A 17,014-nucleotide genomic window follows, 5' to 3' on the forward strand; every position below is an offset into this window, starting at 1 on the left:
TGAGCGGTGGCCATGCTTCCACACTGTAGGGAAAAGAGCCGGCCTTTCTGGTGGCCGGGACGATGGGAGCTCACATAGGCTGGTACTTTTGTCTATAATGTGCAAGCACGACCACCGCTGAAGGATTGCAGGGTGGTCGTAACCAGGGCCGTCTTTAACGCGGGGCAAAAGGGGCAGCTGACCCGGGCCCAGTTGCTCCTGGGGGTCCCAAGGCAGCTGCCTCTTGAGCCCTGCTGGCCACTGGTGACTTGGGGGGCAGAGGAAGGGCACACGGAGATGAACACTTCCATTGTGGAAGCGCTCATCTCCATAGTCATCTGTATCGCCGTCCTCAGGAGAGCGATACAGATAGAAGTGCTGCGGCGGGGCAGGGGAGGGAGAGCTGTCTCCCTTCCCCGTTCCTCTGATAGGCTGCAGGCCTAGTGCCTGCAGCCTATCAGAGGCCGATGCAGGCAGCTCAATGAGGTCATCCCGCCGCCTGAGCCGCACAGCGCGGGATACAGGCTGGAAAAGGCCTGCATCGCATCGCTGGCCGTCTGATGGAGGTAAGTATAAGTGTTTATTTTTTTATATGGTACTACTTACTGGCACATGATTGGGGGGCATCTATGGGGGCACCTGTTATTGGCACATGATTGGGGGCATCTATGGGGGCACCTGTTACTGGCACATGATTGGGGGCATCTATGGGGGCACTTGTTACTGGCACATAGGGGGTACTTGTGACTGGCACATGATTGGGGGGCATCTATGGGGGCACTTGTTATTGGCACTAAGAAGGGGTATTTTGTACTTGCAAATTATGGGGGACACTGAGGGCATCTACTGGGGCACTATATATGGGGCATTTTATACTGGTACATTATGGGAGGTACTAGGAAGAAGGGGGACAGGAGCACTATGGGGCATTTACTGGGGCACTATATAGGGGTATTTTATACTGGCACATTATGGGGGCACTATGGGGACATTAGCTCAACTGGGAGCATTAAAAGGGTATTTTTTGCACTGGCACATTATAAGGAGAATTATTACTACTGGGGGGCATCATGATGGGCTTTATTACTACTGGGGGTCTATGGGGAACATGATTACTAGTATGGGCACTATGGGAGCATTATTACTTTTGGGGCACAGTGGGGACATGTTGGGGCACTGTAGGAGCACTATTACTACCATGTATGCTCTAGCAGAGAATTATTCCTATTGGTGGGACTTTTGGGAGCACTATTACTGTGGGGGTCCTTGGCACAGTATCAGCTTACCACAATTATTTTTGGGGGACGTTATGTTTACACTATTAGTGTCAGGGGCACTATTTGCTGGGCGCATTTATTTTAGGGCACTGTGTACCAATAATTATTGAAGGGCACTATCTGCATGGTACTACTATTATCAGTGGGTTTATCTGTTTCTGCAGTATAGTATTGGGGAGCACAGCGGCACAGTATTGGGGGTGGTAGGATGATTTGTCCAGAAGATGTGAGGATGATGGAAAAGTAGTCAACTAAGATTTTGTTTGTCAAACTGCAGAGACGAGAAATGGCTGAAAAATGGTGGTCTGGTCTGAAGGTTTGAAAGGCGAAGATGAGGAAAGAGAACATCTACATCAAAGAGATGTCAATGGATGTGAGAGGTATGTGGCGCTGTATTACCCTGCATGTAGGGGTGGATGGAGGGGTTAGTAGTACAGTACTATCTGCACATTGTAAAAAAAAAAAAAAAGGAATCTGCAAAATACTATATATTTGTGTCAGAAGTTGTGCTTTTTTAATTTTTAGAATAATCATACAGCCATTTTATTTAATACTTTTGTGCTGATTCTTTTTTTCCCTCTATATTAAGGGACACTATAGTCACCAGAACCACAACAGCTAAACGTAGTAATTCTGGTGTCTATAGCATGTCTCTGCTAGCTTTTTAATGTAAACACTGCCTTTTCAGAAAAAAAGGCAGTATTTACATTACTGCCAAGGAACACCTCTAGTGGCCACTCATCATTATTAAAGTTTACTACTCTACGAGGTGTGTGGATTTGGGGTTAGATCCAGGGGCCCCAAATAATTCTTGCCCAGGGTCCAATCAATATTAAAGACGGCCCTGGTTGTAACCATGGAAACAAGCAATGTATAATGTGATGGAAAAATGAATCTATCCTACAAATGAAGCAATATGGCTAATGATATTACATTAGTAAGTGCCTTGTATTAACTTTCTACACATAATAAATGCTAATTGCTTAAGTGACACAACCCCTTTAACTTTTTTAACCTTTAGGAAAGAAGGGAGGGTGCAGAGGCTTTCACCTGGTGCGGCGGCGGCGGCGGTGGTGCCATCGGGTCCCCATAGGGCTGTGGGGGGGACCCGATGGCATGGAAGGCAGCGCGATGCCTTCCTGAGGCATCTGCGCTGCCTTCTGGTGACAAGCCTGTGAGATCCAGCCCCCTGGATCTCACAGGCCCGAAGCTGTATGAGTAATACACACAGTATTACTCATACAGCCAATGCATTCCAATACAGAAGTATTGGAATGCATTGTAAAGGATTAGACCCCCAAAAGTTCAAGTCCCAAAGTGGGACAAAAAATAAAGTGATAAAAAAAGTTGAAAAAATAAAGTTTCAAGTAAAATTAAACAAAAACGTCATTTTCCCCAAATAAAGTTAAAAAACATTGGTAAAAAATAGGGGGGGAGTATACATATTAGGTATCGCCGTGTCCGTATCGACCAGCTCTATAAACATATCACATGACCTAACCCCTCAGATGAACACCATAAAAAATAAAAACTGTGCTAAATAAAAAAATAAATTGTCACCTTACATCACAAAAAGTACAACAGCAAGCGATCAAAAAGGCATTTGCCCACCAAAATAGTACTAATCTAACAGTCACCTCATCCCGCAAAAAATGAGCTCCTACCTGAGACAATCGCCCAAAAAAATAAATAAACTATGGCTCAGAATATGGAGACACTAAAACATAATTTTTTTTGTTTTAAAAAAGCTGGTTATTGTGTAAAACTTACATAAATAAAAAGAAGTATACATATTTGGTATCGCCGCGTTCATATCGACCGGCTCTATAAAAATATCACATGACCTAACCCCTCAGATGAACACCGTAAAAAATTAAAAATAAAAACTGTGCTAAATAAACCATTTTTTGTCACCTTACATCACAAAAAAGTGTAATAGCAAGCGATCAAAAAGTCACACGCACCCCAAAATAGTGCCAATAAAACCATCATCTCATCCCGCAAAAATCATACCCTACCCAAGGTAATCGCCCAAAAACTGAAAAAATTATGACTCTCAGACTATGGAAACAATAAAACATGATTTTTTTGTTGCTTCAAAAATGAAAACATTGTGTAAAACTTACATAAATAAAAAAAAGTATACATATTGGGTATCGTTGCATCCGTGACAACCTGGTCTATAAAAATATCACATGATCTAACCTGTCAGATGAATGTTGTAAATAACAAAAAATAAAAACGGTGCCAAAACAGCTATTTCTTGTCAGTGTAATATAGAGCAACCAAAAATCATATGTACCCTAAACTAGTACCAACAATACTGCCACCCTATCCCGTAGTTTCTAAAATAGGGCCACTTTTTTGGAGTTTCTACTCTAGGGGTGCATCAGGGGGGCTTCAAATGGGACATGGTGTAAAAAAAAAACAGTCCAGCAAAATCTGCCTTCCAAAAACGTATGGCATTCCTTTCCTTCTGCGCCCTGCCGTGTGCCCGTCCAGCTGTTTACGACCACATATGGGGTGTTTCTGTAAACTAAAGAATCAGGGCCATAAATATTGAGTTTTGTTTGGCTGTTAACCCTTGCTTTGTTACTGGGAAAAATGGATTAAAATGGAAAATTTGCCAAAAAGTTGAAATTCTGAAATTTTATCTCCATTTGCCAATAACTCTTGTGGAACACCTAAAGGCTTAACGACGTTTGTAAAATCTGTTTTGAATACCTTGAGCGGTGTACTTTCTTAGATGGGGTCACTTTTATGGAGTTTCTACTCTAGGGTTGCATCAGGGGGGCTTCAAATGGGACATGGTATAAAAAAAAACAGTCCAGCAAAATCTGCCTTCCAAAAAACGTATGGCATTCCCTTCCTTCTGCGCCCTGCCGTGTGCCCGTACAGTAGTTTACGACTACATATGGGGTGTTTCTGTAAACTACAGAATCAGGTCCATAAATATTGAGTTTGGTTTGGCCTTTAACCCTCGCTTTGTAACTGGAAAAAAATTATTAAAAATGGAAAATCTGCCAAAAAAGGGAAATTTTGAAATTGTATCTCTATTTTCCATTAATTCTTGTGGAACACCTAAAGGGTTAACAAAGTTTGTAAAATCAGTTTTGAATACCTTGAGGGGTGTAGTTTATAGAATGGGGTCATTTTTGGGTGGTTTCTATTATGTAAGCATCGCAAAGTGACTTCAGACCTGAACTGGTCCCTAAAAATTGGGTTTTTGAAGATTTCTGATTTGCTTCTAAACTCCTAAGCCTTGTAACACTCCCAAAATGAACATGAATATGAAGTAGACATATAGGGAATGTAAAGTAATAACTATTTTTGGAGGTATTACTATGTATTATAGAAGTAGAGAAATTGAAACTTGGAAATTTGCAATTTTTTTTCAAATTTTTGGTAAATTTGGTATTATTTATAAAAAAAACGAATTTTTTTGACTTCATTTTACCAGTGTCATGAAGTACAATATGTGACGAAAAAACATTCTCAGAATGGCCTGGATAAGTCGAAGCGTTTTAAAGTTATCAGCACTTAAAGTGACACTGGTCAGATTTGCAAAAAATGGCCAAGTCCAGAAGGTGAAATAGGGTCGAGTCCTTAAGGGGTTAAAGAAGGCTCAGAGGTAAAGTATTTTAATAAGAAAGTGAATGCGACAACTTGAGGACAAAGCCTGAATTTAGTTAGGGGAAAGATCAGAAGTAATGTCAAAAATTATCATTTTACTGAAAAGAGTAAACTTAACCGCCCCAGGACCGCCGTACGCAGGATTGCGTCCTGGCGGCGGCCCTGCTCTTCTGGGTGAACGCATATATGCGTCCTCTCGCGAGACGCGAGATTTCCTGTGAACGCGCGCACACAGGCGCGCGCGTTCACAGGATCGGAAGGTAAGCGAGTGGATCTCCAGCCTGCCAGCGGCAATCGTTCGCTGGCAGGCTGGAGATGCATTTTTTTAACCCCTAACAGGTATATTAGACGCTGTTTTGATAACAGCGTCTAATATACCTGCTACCTGGTCCTCTGGTGGTCCCTTTTGTTTGGATCGACCACCAGAGGACACAGGCAGCTCAGTAGTATGTAGCACCAAGCACCACTACACTACACCCCCCTCCTGTCACTTATTAACCCCTGATCACCCCATAAAGACTCCCTGATCACCCCCCTGTCATTGATCACCCCCCTGTCATTGATCACCCCCTTGTAAGGCTCCATTCAGACGTCCGTATGATTTTTACGGATCCACGGATGCATGGATCGGATCCGCAAAACACATACAGACTTCTGAATGGAGCCTTACAGGGGGGTGATCACCCCATATAGACTCCCTGATTACCCCCTGTCATTTATCACCCCCCTGTAAGGCTCCATTCAAACGTCCGTATATTTTTACCGGATCCACGGATACATGGATCGGATCCGCAAAACACATACGGACGTCTGAATGGAGCCTTACAGGGGGGTGATCAATGAAGGGGGTGATCACCCCATATAGACTCCCTGATCACCCCCCTGTCATTGATCACCCCCCTGTAAGGCTCCATTCAAACGTCCGTATGTTTTTTACGGATCCACGGATACATGGATCGGATCCGCAAAACACATACGGACATCTGAATGGAGCCTTATAGGGGGGTGATCAATGACAGGGGGGTGATCACACCATATAGACTCCCTGATCACCCCCCTGTAAGGCTCCATTCAAACGTCTGTATGTTTTTTACGGATCCACGGATACATGGATCGGATCCGCAAAACACATACGGACATCTGTATGGAGCCATATAGGGGGTGATCAATGACAGGGGGGTAATCACCCCATATAGACTCTCTGATCACCCCCCTGTCATTGATCACCCACCTGTCATTGATCACCCCCCTGTAAGGCTCCATTCAAACGTCCGTATGTTTTTTACGGATACATGGATCGGATCCGCAAAACACATACGGACATCTGAATGGAGCCTTACAGGGGGGTGATCAATGACAGGGGGGTGATCACCCCATATAGACTCCCTGATCACCCTCTGTCATTGATCACCCCCCTGTAAGGCTCCATTCAGACATTTTTTTGGCCCAAGTTAGCACTAACTTGTGTCAAAAAATAAAATCTCACATGAACTCACCATACCCCTCACGGAATCCAAATTTTTAGACATTTATATTCCAGACTTCTTCTCACGCTTTAGGGCCCCTAGAATGCCAGGGCAGTATAAATACCCCACATGTGACCCCATTTCGGAAAGAAGACACCCCAAGGTATTCCGTGAGGGGCATATTGAGTCCATGAAAGATTGAAATTTTTGTCCCAAGTTAGCGGAAAGGGAGACTTTGTGAGAAAAAAAATATATATATTTCCGCTAACTTGTGCCAAAAAATAAAAAATTCTATGAACTCGCCATGCCCCTCATTGAATACCTTGGGGTGTCTTCTTTCCAAAATGGGGTCACATGTGGGGTATTTATACTGCCCTGGCATTTTAGGGGCCCTAAAGCGTGAGAAGAAGTCTGGGATCCAAATGTCTAAAAATGCCCTCATAAAAGGAATGTGGGCCCCTTTGCCCACCTAGGCTGCAAAAAAGTGTGACACATCTGGTATCACCGTACTCAGGAGAAGTTGGGGAATGTGTTTTGGGGTGTCATTTTACATATACCCATGCTGGGTGAGATAAATATCTTGGTCAAATGCCAACTTTGTATAAAAAAATGGGAAAAGTTGTCTTTTGCAGAGATATTTATCTCACCCAGCATGGGTATATGTAAAATGACACCCCAAAACACATTGCCCAACTTCTCCTGAGTACGGAGATACCACATGTGTGACACTTTTTTGCAGCCTAGGTGGGCAAAGGGGCCCACATTCCAAAGAGCTCCTTTCGGATTTCACCGGCCATTTTTTACAGATTTTGATTTCAAACTACTTACCACACATTAGGGCCCCTAGAATGCCAGGGCAGTATAACTACCCCACAAGTGACCCCATTTTGGAAAGACGACACCCCAAGGTATTCCGTGAGGGGCATGGCGAGTTCCTAGAATTTTTTATTTTTTGTCACAAGTTAGCGGAATATTATGATTTTTTATTTATTTATTTTTTCTTACAAAGTCTCATATTCCACTAACTTGTGACAAAAAATAAAAACTTCCATGAACTCACTATGCCCATCAGCGAATACCTTGGGGTGTCTTCTTTCCAAAATGGGGTCACTTGTGGGGTAGTTATACTGCCCTGGCATTCTAGGGGCCCTAATGTGTGGTAAGTAGTTTGAAATCAAAATCTGTAAAAAATGGCCGGTGAAATCCGAAAGGTGCTCTTTGGAATGTTGGCCCCTTTGCCCACCTAGGCTGCAAAAAAGTGTCACACATGTGGTATCGCCGTACTCAGGAGAAGTTGGGGAATGTGTTTTGGGGTGTCATTTTACATATACCCATGCTGGGTGAGAGAAATATCTTGGCAAAAGACAACTTTTCCCATTTTTTTATACAAAGTTGGCATTTGACCGAGATATTTATCTCACCCAGCATGGGTATATGTAAAATGACACCCCAAAACACATTGCCCAACTTCTCCTGAGTACGGAGATACCACATGTGTGACACTTTTTTGCAGCCTAGGTGGGCAAAGGGGCCCACATTCCAAAGAGCACCTTTCGGATTTCACCGGCCATTTTTTACAGATTTTGATTTCAAACTACTTACCACACATTAGGGCCCCTAGAATGCCAGGGCAGTATAAATACCCCACAAGTGACCCCATTTTGGAAAGAAGACACCCCAAGGTATTCGCTGATGGGCATAGTGAGTTCATAGAAGTTGTTATTTTTTGTCACAAGTTAGTGGAATATGAGACTTTGTAAGAAAAAAATAATAAAAAAAAAATCATAATTTTCCGCTAACTTGTGACAAAAAATAAAAAGTTCTATGAACTCACTATGCCCATCAGCGAATACCTTAGGGTGTCTACTTTCCGAAATGGGGTCATTTGTGGGGTGTTTGTACTGTCTGGCCATTGTAGAACCTCAGGAAACATGACAGGTGCTCAGAAAGTCAGAGCTGCTTCAAAAAGCGGAAATTCACATTTTTGTACCATAGTTTGTAAACGCTATAACTTTTACACAAACAATTTTTTTTTTTACCCAAACATTTTTTTTTTATCAAAGACATGTATAACAATAAATTTAGAGAAAAATGTATATATGGATGTCGTTTTTTTTGCAAAATTTTACAACTGAAAGTGAAAAATGTCATTTTTTTGCAAAAAAATCGTTAAATTTCGATTAATAACAAAAAAAGTAAAAATGTCAGCAGCAATGAAATACCACCAAATGAAAGCTCTATTAGTGAGAAGAAAAGGAGGTCAAATTCATTTGGGTGGTAAGTTGCATGACCGAGCAATAAACGGTGAAAGTAGTGTAGGTCAGAAGTGTAAAAAGTGGCCTGGTCATTAAGGGTGTTTAAGGTAGGGGGGCTGAAGTGGTTAAAAAGTAAAAGTAAACACTTGAAACAAACTTCCAGGAGATACTAGGAAACCTACAGTAAGTAAATGTAATCCTGACTTGGATGAACATATATCTCTCCTGTGACAAAAATTGATGAGGAAATCATATAAAGGCAAAGCAGATGGACCACGTGGTCTTTCTGGCATCGTTCTTGCATGCTTCTAAATATCCCTTCCATGTCTACTTGCTAAATATTAAATTATAAAGCTGCAGGCAGCTATAAAGATTTGGGCCTCCTTTTACGGATATCAAAGCCTCCATCCACGCTTTCCAATATGCTTGTAACATTCAACCACAAAAGTGTTGATTTGGAATAAAATCTGTCCACAAACATAAGGCAGCTTCCCTGACTGGTCCATAAACAGGCTGAGTTTGGCCAGGCATGTGTTCTTACTGCCATAGGCAGGGCAGTCTTTAATATTGATTGGACCCTGGGCAAGAGGGAGAACACAAGTGCTGCTGCCGCATTCATGGGTCCATACTTTATTAACTAAGTAGCAGGACATGTAGGGCATACATGGGGGATGTCCCTGCACTTACTATTCTTTCTGGGCGCTGCTCCGTTGCGCCTCTGTGGCCCCCATTACATTTTCACGCGCTGTATGCTAAGTAACAGCATTGGAACACGAGGGAGGAGACATCAGCTTTTCTCCCTGGGCATTCCTTCTCCATGGCTGTAGCGCTGTCCAATCGCAGCGCAGAACGTCACAGTCAGGGAGAAGGTGAGTTTTTTTTCTCTCCCTGGCTGTGACGTTCTGCGCTGCGATTGGACAGCACAAAAGCCATGGAGAAGAAACGCCCAGGGAGAAAAGCTGATGTCTCCTCCCTGGTGTTCCAATGGTGTTACTTAGCATACAGCGCAGGAAAATGTAACTGGGGCCACAGAGGCGCAACGGAGCGGCGCCCAGAAAGAATATTAAGTGCAGGGACATCGCCCATGTATGCCCTACATGTCCTGCTACTTAGTTAATAAAGTATGGACCCATGAAAGGTCCTCCAGTGGCCAGCGAGGCTCAAGAGGCAGTTGCCTTGGACCCCCCAGGAGCAACTGGGCCCGGGGGAAGCTGCCCCTTTTGCCCCGCGTTAAAGACGGCCCTGGCCATAGGTAGAGAAGATAAGCCACTGACGGTCACTCTGGTACCACTTGTCTCTTTGGAGAAAAATGGCTGGTGGCTGCACTGTTGGGCTTCCCTGATGCATATTAGATTGTTAATGCGATTCACTAACATTTGCAGATAAGCCATAAGGGATGGGTAACATACCAGTCCACGGCCCAGTTCCATTTCTACTTCCCTCCTGTCACAATAAGACTTGGTGCATGACCAATAAGAACAAAGGACTGCATATTATTCTGACTTCAGTGTTTGCATTCTTGGTTTGTGCTTTTGTACTTGAACATTACTGTTGTGTCACAACTTGCCATTCTCTTGTATTCTTTGTACCATATCATGATCCTGCTTGATCACCATAACCAACCCCTGCTTGTCTAACTAGCCTCTCATCAGACCTAGGGTACCGCATACCCTGCCCTGCCTACCCTCCGTTACCTGATCAATATGCAAATGACCTGATATGTGTCCTGTGTCCGGAGATGAGTCAAGCGGAAAGGAGCCCAGCACCGCCCCGCGTCCTCCGAATCTCCTCCTTGCTGGCTGACGTCACAGAGCTGGAGCGCCGAAATCTCGCAATGCGCGAGCTAGCGCATGCGTAGTTCGTTCCCTGTGCTGATGCCAGCACAGGGAATGAACATGATGCCGACACTGCGCATGAGCTAGCTCGCGCATCGCGAGATTTCGGCGCTCCAGCTCTGTGACGTCAGCCAGCAAGGAGGAGATTCGGAGGACGCGGGGCGGTGCTGGGCTCCTTTCCGCTTGACTCATCTCCAGACACAGGACTCATATCAGGTCCTTTGCATATTGATCAAAAAGGTTTTTTAACACAATAAAGAGCAGAGAGCTGTGGGGACTGGGTATTGCAGATGAGCTAGCGGCCATCCAGCAGCCTATGTCCCCAGCTCTATGCACAAAATCCTGGTGACAGGTTTCCTTTAAGGGAGACATTTATCATTTGCGATTGTTTTTGTGTGTTATAAGTCTTTGGTTTGTGTGACTGCACCAAATTTATGAAATGGTGCACCTAATAATATATTTGGAGTGAGTCCAATGTGGTTTTACATGTAAAAGTACATCAGGGGCTTGCCTGGCGTAGGTTGCGACATAGTAAACGTGACATAATCCAGATCTAATCTCACTTTTAGCTCATTTTGAAAAGTGGCGAGGATCAAAAAATTTACCAAATGTTTCAATCGCCATGACTTGCGACTTTTTTAAGTCACAAAACTGACATGTCTGATTTGATAAATGTCCCCCTTTGTGTCCATGACATAGACTTGACATGCTTCATAGAATGAACATGCACCACCTGTAGGTAAGAAGACTATAGCACTCCGAAGTTCATGCTAAATAAAGTAGAAGATAATGGTGCTATGAATAGTGAAACTTCACAATAATATGTGCCTATTACTGTGAAGTTTCACTATTTACAGTGCCATCATCTTCTACCTCACTTCTATCTCTGGCAAATAGTGTTTGGAAAAGGTCACTATTTGTCCAAAACATCACACATTGCTTTGCCATGAATTATAATAAAACGACTGAACTTTTGGAGTGCTATAGTTTTCTTAACTTGTATGAAAAGGGTTGACAAACCTACTTGAAGCACCAGGTCCGAAATAAACAGTGCCAATGAACCAAATTCACTTGAATGTACCATATGTAGTGTGAATTTAGGTTTAGGAACATTGACTCAGACTAAAAGCCATAATTATTATTATATTATTGCATCATTTTTCAAATATTATTTTAGAATTATGATAGATATGTAATAATATCAGTCAGTGGCAGTTATCTTAGTGAGGGTTTTCAGAATCATTTTTTCAACACTGCACCAAGAAACAAAGTGAAAAAAGTGAAAATGACAGAAAGAAAGTATATACTTAACAAACATGCTATGAATACATGATCTGTGATGGAGCTTCAGCTAGTTAATAGGTAAGTCGGCATTTTGCTCTCTTTCTATATACTTCTGGGAATTATAGATAGCATGAGGAAAAACCTGAACTTTATTTTCTGTTGTGTTTATTGTGTATTGTCATTGATCCATGAAATGTAGTAAAATTGCACATTTTTGTGGTGGCTTCATCTTGGACATCTCTTGTGTTACACTCATCTGTGTGAAGGACACCTTAATGATCTTGGTTTTTCATAGACCACAACTCCCATCGTTTTGCTGCCTTCCAGACACTTCTCTGGTAAACAATAGATTAAGGTGCTTCATGTATGTCTTGATGATGTTGGCACATCCATTTACCTAAAAAAATTATAGGTGATATAAATTATAAGCTCCATAGTAGCCATACTGATTAGGCTGTGCAAGTCGTTTTCAAAAGGTTTCTCCCTTTAACATATAAATTGTGTTGTAATCTTTGGCATGTGCATGGACTGGATTTATTTTTTTACAATACTATCCTACAATCCTAATAGGTCCTTAGTAAAAGTATAAATCAAGGACAGAGAAGCCCTAGCTGTGGGATCCTTACATGCAATAAACATGACTGTTACAGCAGTGCAGCCTCTATATCTGATGGAGCACTCTTGATTAGTGCCTGAGTGGCAGGGAACAGAATGTCAGTACTCGCCAAAATCCATAAAAGCAGACTGCTCAAGTGACATCTAGGTTTCAGCTACGTTGGTTGACTGTTGCTGGCCTTGAATTAATTCCCTTCTTAGAGAATAGCAGATTCTATTGAGACATGAAGCGGCAGACAAGGAGGTAGAATGCAGGTTTAATCACTAGAGAGAGCTCTTGTCACAGGCAGACTTTGCTTATATTTAATGTACACCCTTTAATTATTCCCCTGCTGTTAAAATAAAATAATTACTGTATTTTCTGGAAGCATGATTCCATAACACATGTTTACTGTGTAAGGTCTAATTATTTTATAAACATTTAAATATGTTAATATAGATTTCAATTACAGTGCCTTCCTCTGGTTCAACTTGCAGGATAACAGGCCGAACTGGATGGACAAATGTCTTTTTTAGGCCTTATATACTATGTTACTAGTGAAGCAGTAGGGAGTTGTATTTATGTTGGACACTTTGTGCACCTCTTACTTGTTGTGAAAAAGGAGATCTATACAAATTAAAAAAAAATTGTACATTATGTCTAAGATTGCTTAGAGATTCTGATGAGAATATAACCCCTTCTGATTTCTGTCAAGCAGAGTGCTGTTTAAGGGGTTGTCTTGCCTTTTTTTTTTTCTTTCTCTGTAAGCTCCCACACATGAAAGGGTCACGTGTGCCACTGCAATCAATGACTGTCCTCAGAAGTGATGTTTCCCCAAGCGGCACGTGACACGTCACCTCTTAGGCCAGTTATTGGTTTCAGCGGTGCATGTAACCCCATTCACCTTGAAGTTTACAGACACAGGTACGGCAGCATGTTGCTGACATTTAAAAAGTGAAAATCCTAGACAATCCCTTTAACAGCGAGCAATAGCCGCCAGGTTTCTACTGTTTAAAACAGCAGACACCTGGGGCTTATGTCTGCGATTGCCAATAACGGTGATCGCAGGCATTTAACCCCAGATGTCGTGGTCAATTCTGACCACGGCATCGGAGGTGGCCCTCCCAGAAAGTGCTGTGCTCTCGAGGCCTGAACAGCTCCCCCATGCAGCAATCAGGGGAGCTGTTCATTGTCTGCGATGTACATGGGTCTCTGAAGAGACCCATGCTATTTCAGTTGTATATATCCTATGGAGCTGTCCAGGTAGCAGATTTCCATAAGAAAATAGCAAATCATTGCAATGTACGAGAACAGCGATCTAATAATTGCTTTTTCTAGTCACCTAGGGTGACATAAAAAAAAGTTTAAAAAGAAATATAAAAATTCAAATTCCCTTCCTTTCCCTCATAATTGCAATAAATAAAAGAATAAAGCAACATACAGGACAAAGTCTGATATTTAGCCTCCTTCTAATGGACCCTTAAAACTTAACCTTTATTAATTTATGCAAAAAAGAAGACACCAAGTACATTAAAACTTACAGTATTTGCATCTTTATCCTATTCATCTGTGTTGTCAGAGGCTCACTGTTTGACAGCCTCACTATCTATATGTGCCACATATTCTAACAACTAGGCTCCGGAACCCTTGTTGGTTATTTTACATTAGGACATAGTGCTATTGAAATAGAAACATAGAAACATAGAATGTGTCGGCAGATAAGAACCATTTGGCCCATCTAGTCTGCCCAATATACTGAATACTATGGATAGCCCCCGGCCCTATCTTATATGAAGGATGGCCTTATGCCTATCCCATGCATGCTTAAACCCCTTCACTGTATTTGCAGCTGTTGATAGCAGTTGATAAACGCTACTGTCCACCCGACGTGTTTCCCAAAATGCCCGAACTATTAAAAAATAAATGTTTTTATCCAATACAGTAAACAAAGTAACAGAAAACAAATCACAATGGCAGATTCACCATTTTTTCTTTACCTCCCCCACAAAATGGAATAAAAAGTTATCAAAATGGTATCAATAAAAACTACAGATCGCCCTGTAAAAAAATGAGCCCTCACACAGCTCCGTAGACTTAAATATAAAAAAGTTACAGGAGTCAGACTATGGCAATGAATTTTTTTTTTTTTCAGCATTAAAATAAGAAAAACGACATAACTATGATATCGATGTAATCGTACTGACCCGGAGAATGTAAGGAACATGTCAGTTTTACCATACAGGGAACTCCATAGAAACAATAAAACTGAGGCAGAATTGCATATTTTTCCCAATCCCACCGCATTTGGAATTTTTTGCCCACCATTTTACTTTGTTTTATGAAATATTAAATGGTGCAATTAGAAAGTACAATTTGTCCCATAAAAAGAAGATCTCGGGAAGGCAGGAAGTGAAAAACGAAAACACAAAAAACTTCAGATCCTCTTTGGCTGAAAGATTAAATAAGATACCTGTACTGCTAAATGTGCTTTCTAGTAGATCCAGACTGTCTTGTAGAAACATTGCCCTTCTCTGATAATAGTAGTAAGGATGTGCACATATATGCTCCTATGACAACACTGCCAGATGGAAACTTAATAGTGGAATTGTCACATGGACCAGAGAATTGAGGCACTTCTGTATGGAGACCTGTTTCTCAATACTAGATATCTTGCAACAACATGCCCTGATGGGCTATACAAGTATAGCAGAACTAACTATACACTAGAAGGGCTCTGATTTCCCTTGTATCAGTGTTAAGCCTCATTCACACATCTGTATCTGTGCTTAAAGCCGTGAAAATGTGGTCAGTGATGGATCCGTGTTTCACTGACACTGCAGAGCTGAAAAATAATTTTCATAACATCTCTTCCTAATGATCCGTGAAACACGGATGACATCCATGCTGCATCTGTGGTTTTCACTGACCCATAGACTATAATGGGTGTGATGGATCCGTGAACACAGACAAAATAAGAGTATACATCCGTGCTAGAAACACAGACCCACGGATAGTGGTAAAAAACTGATGTGTAAATACACACATTAAAATGAATGGGGACGTGTGCTGTCCGTGGAGAACATGTACAGCACACATATGTGGAACACTGACGTGTGAATGAGGCTTTACATTGTGAGCCTTTGTGCTCTTTATCTCTAGGCTATGGCGATTTTCGCACATATGTACTTATTTGGAACGGACTCAGCCATTACATTATCCCTTTAAAAATGATAAGGTGATGACATTCAGACTGAATGTTTATAGCAGGGAGTCACACTTCCTATTCTACAGAGAAACGTGCCATGCATTAATGGCACTACACTCATATATATATATATATATATATAAATATATAAATATAAGCACAGGATAGGCAAGGATCACGTCACTGAAGGTTATGTAAGGAGACAACACCAGACACAGTATGAGAATAAGGATCTAAGCTGTTATTCACCTGAATCATAACAGAAGGGGTTGTATGGAGCAGACTCACCTGCAGACAAGGACTTGATCTGCCCTATGGTTAGCATGATCCTCACAATATATAGATGATGTATGATAAAAGGACTAGGCCAATGATGGCAAAAAACATTAGGATGAAAACGTCCAGCATCTTAGAGGCCTTGGGATGCAGAGGTAGAAGCTGATGGTGGTGGGGGCTGGAAGAAAGTGGTCACAAGGGGAGGGAGCTGCAGCTGCTCCTTCTGTCACACTCCTCCTTCTCTCACATTCATCTTTCTTTACAAAAGGAGAGCACAGCTGTAACTTCATCTAATTCCAGCAATATTTCAGAATTACGATTAGATTAGACTTTTTTCAGGACAGGGCCTTCTTCACATGTTTGTGACTCCGTCAGGGTTTAGGTGCAGAGTTTGTGCCTTAATCCACTGACTTTCTGCTGGTAATGCAAAATGAATTAGGCACTTTATACCCCATTCACAAGCTGCAGAGGAAAATTTTGCTGTGGATTATACATTAAAAAGCTGCAGATTAATCCAATTTCATTGCAACCTGCTTGCACATCCATTTAGCCAGGGACTCCTTAGGCAAACACGATGTGTGTGAATGTATTCTTAACCACTTGCCGCCACTGTAACGCCGATAGGCGTCCGGACGGCAGCGCTCTCAGGTCTCAGCGATGCCTATTGGCGTCATCTCGTGAGACCCGAGATTTCGCGTGAACGTGCGCGCATGCGTTCACAGCTGCGCGCAGCTCTGAAGTTAAACTACAGCCTGCCAGCGCTGATCATTCGCTGGCAGGCTGTAGATGTTTAAAAAATCGCATCAGAAAGGTATATTAGATGCTGTTTTGTTAACAGCGTCTGATATACCTGCTACCTGGTCCTCTGGTGGTCCCTTTTGCTTGGCTCCACCACCAGAGGACACAGGCAGCTCTGTAAGTAGCACCAAGCACTACACTACACCCCCCCCTTGTCACTTATTAACCCCTGATCACCCCATATAGACTCCCTGATCACACCCCTGTCATTGATCACCCCCCTGTAAGGCTCCATTCAGACGTCCATATGTGTTTTGCAAAACACGGACACCGGCAATGTGCTTTCTGCATTTTGCGGATCCGCACATTGCCAGAACTATATATAGAAAATGCCTTTTCTTGTCCGCAATTGCGGACAAGAATAGGACATGTTCTATATTTTTGCGGAACGGAAGTGCGGACCCGGAAGTG

The 17,014-nt window shown here is 42.3% G+C and overlaps 1 long non-coding RNA gene across 1 annotated transcript; it reads right to left on the reverse strand.

Moving 5' to 3' along the window:
- Positions 1 to 1,516: 1,516 nt before the first annotated feature.
- Positions 1,517 to 16,199, reverse strand: LOC121004424. Its single transcript, XR_005779712.1, has 3 exons — positions 15,818 to 16,199; positions 10,796 to 12,126; positions 1,517 to 1,527 (listed from the first exon to the last, which is right to left on the reverse strand). It is a non-coding gene; the product is annotated as an uncharacterized LOC121004424 (long non-coding RNA).
- Between the last annotated feature and the right edge of the window lie 815 nt (positions 16,200 to 17,014).

The sequence above is a fragment of the Bufo bufo genome, chromosome 6, assembly GCF_905171765.1.
Source record: "Bufo bufo chromosome 6, aBufBuf1.1, whole genome shotgun sequence".
Classification (NCBI taxonomy): domain Eukaryota; kingdom Metazoa; phylum Chordata; class Amphibia; order Anura; family Bufonidae; genus Bufo; species Bufo bufo.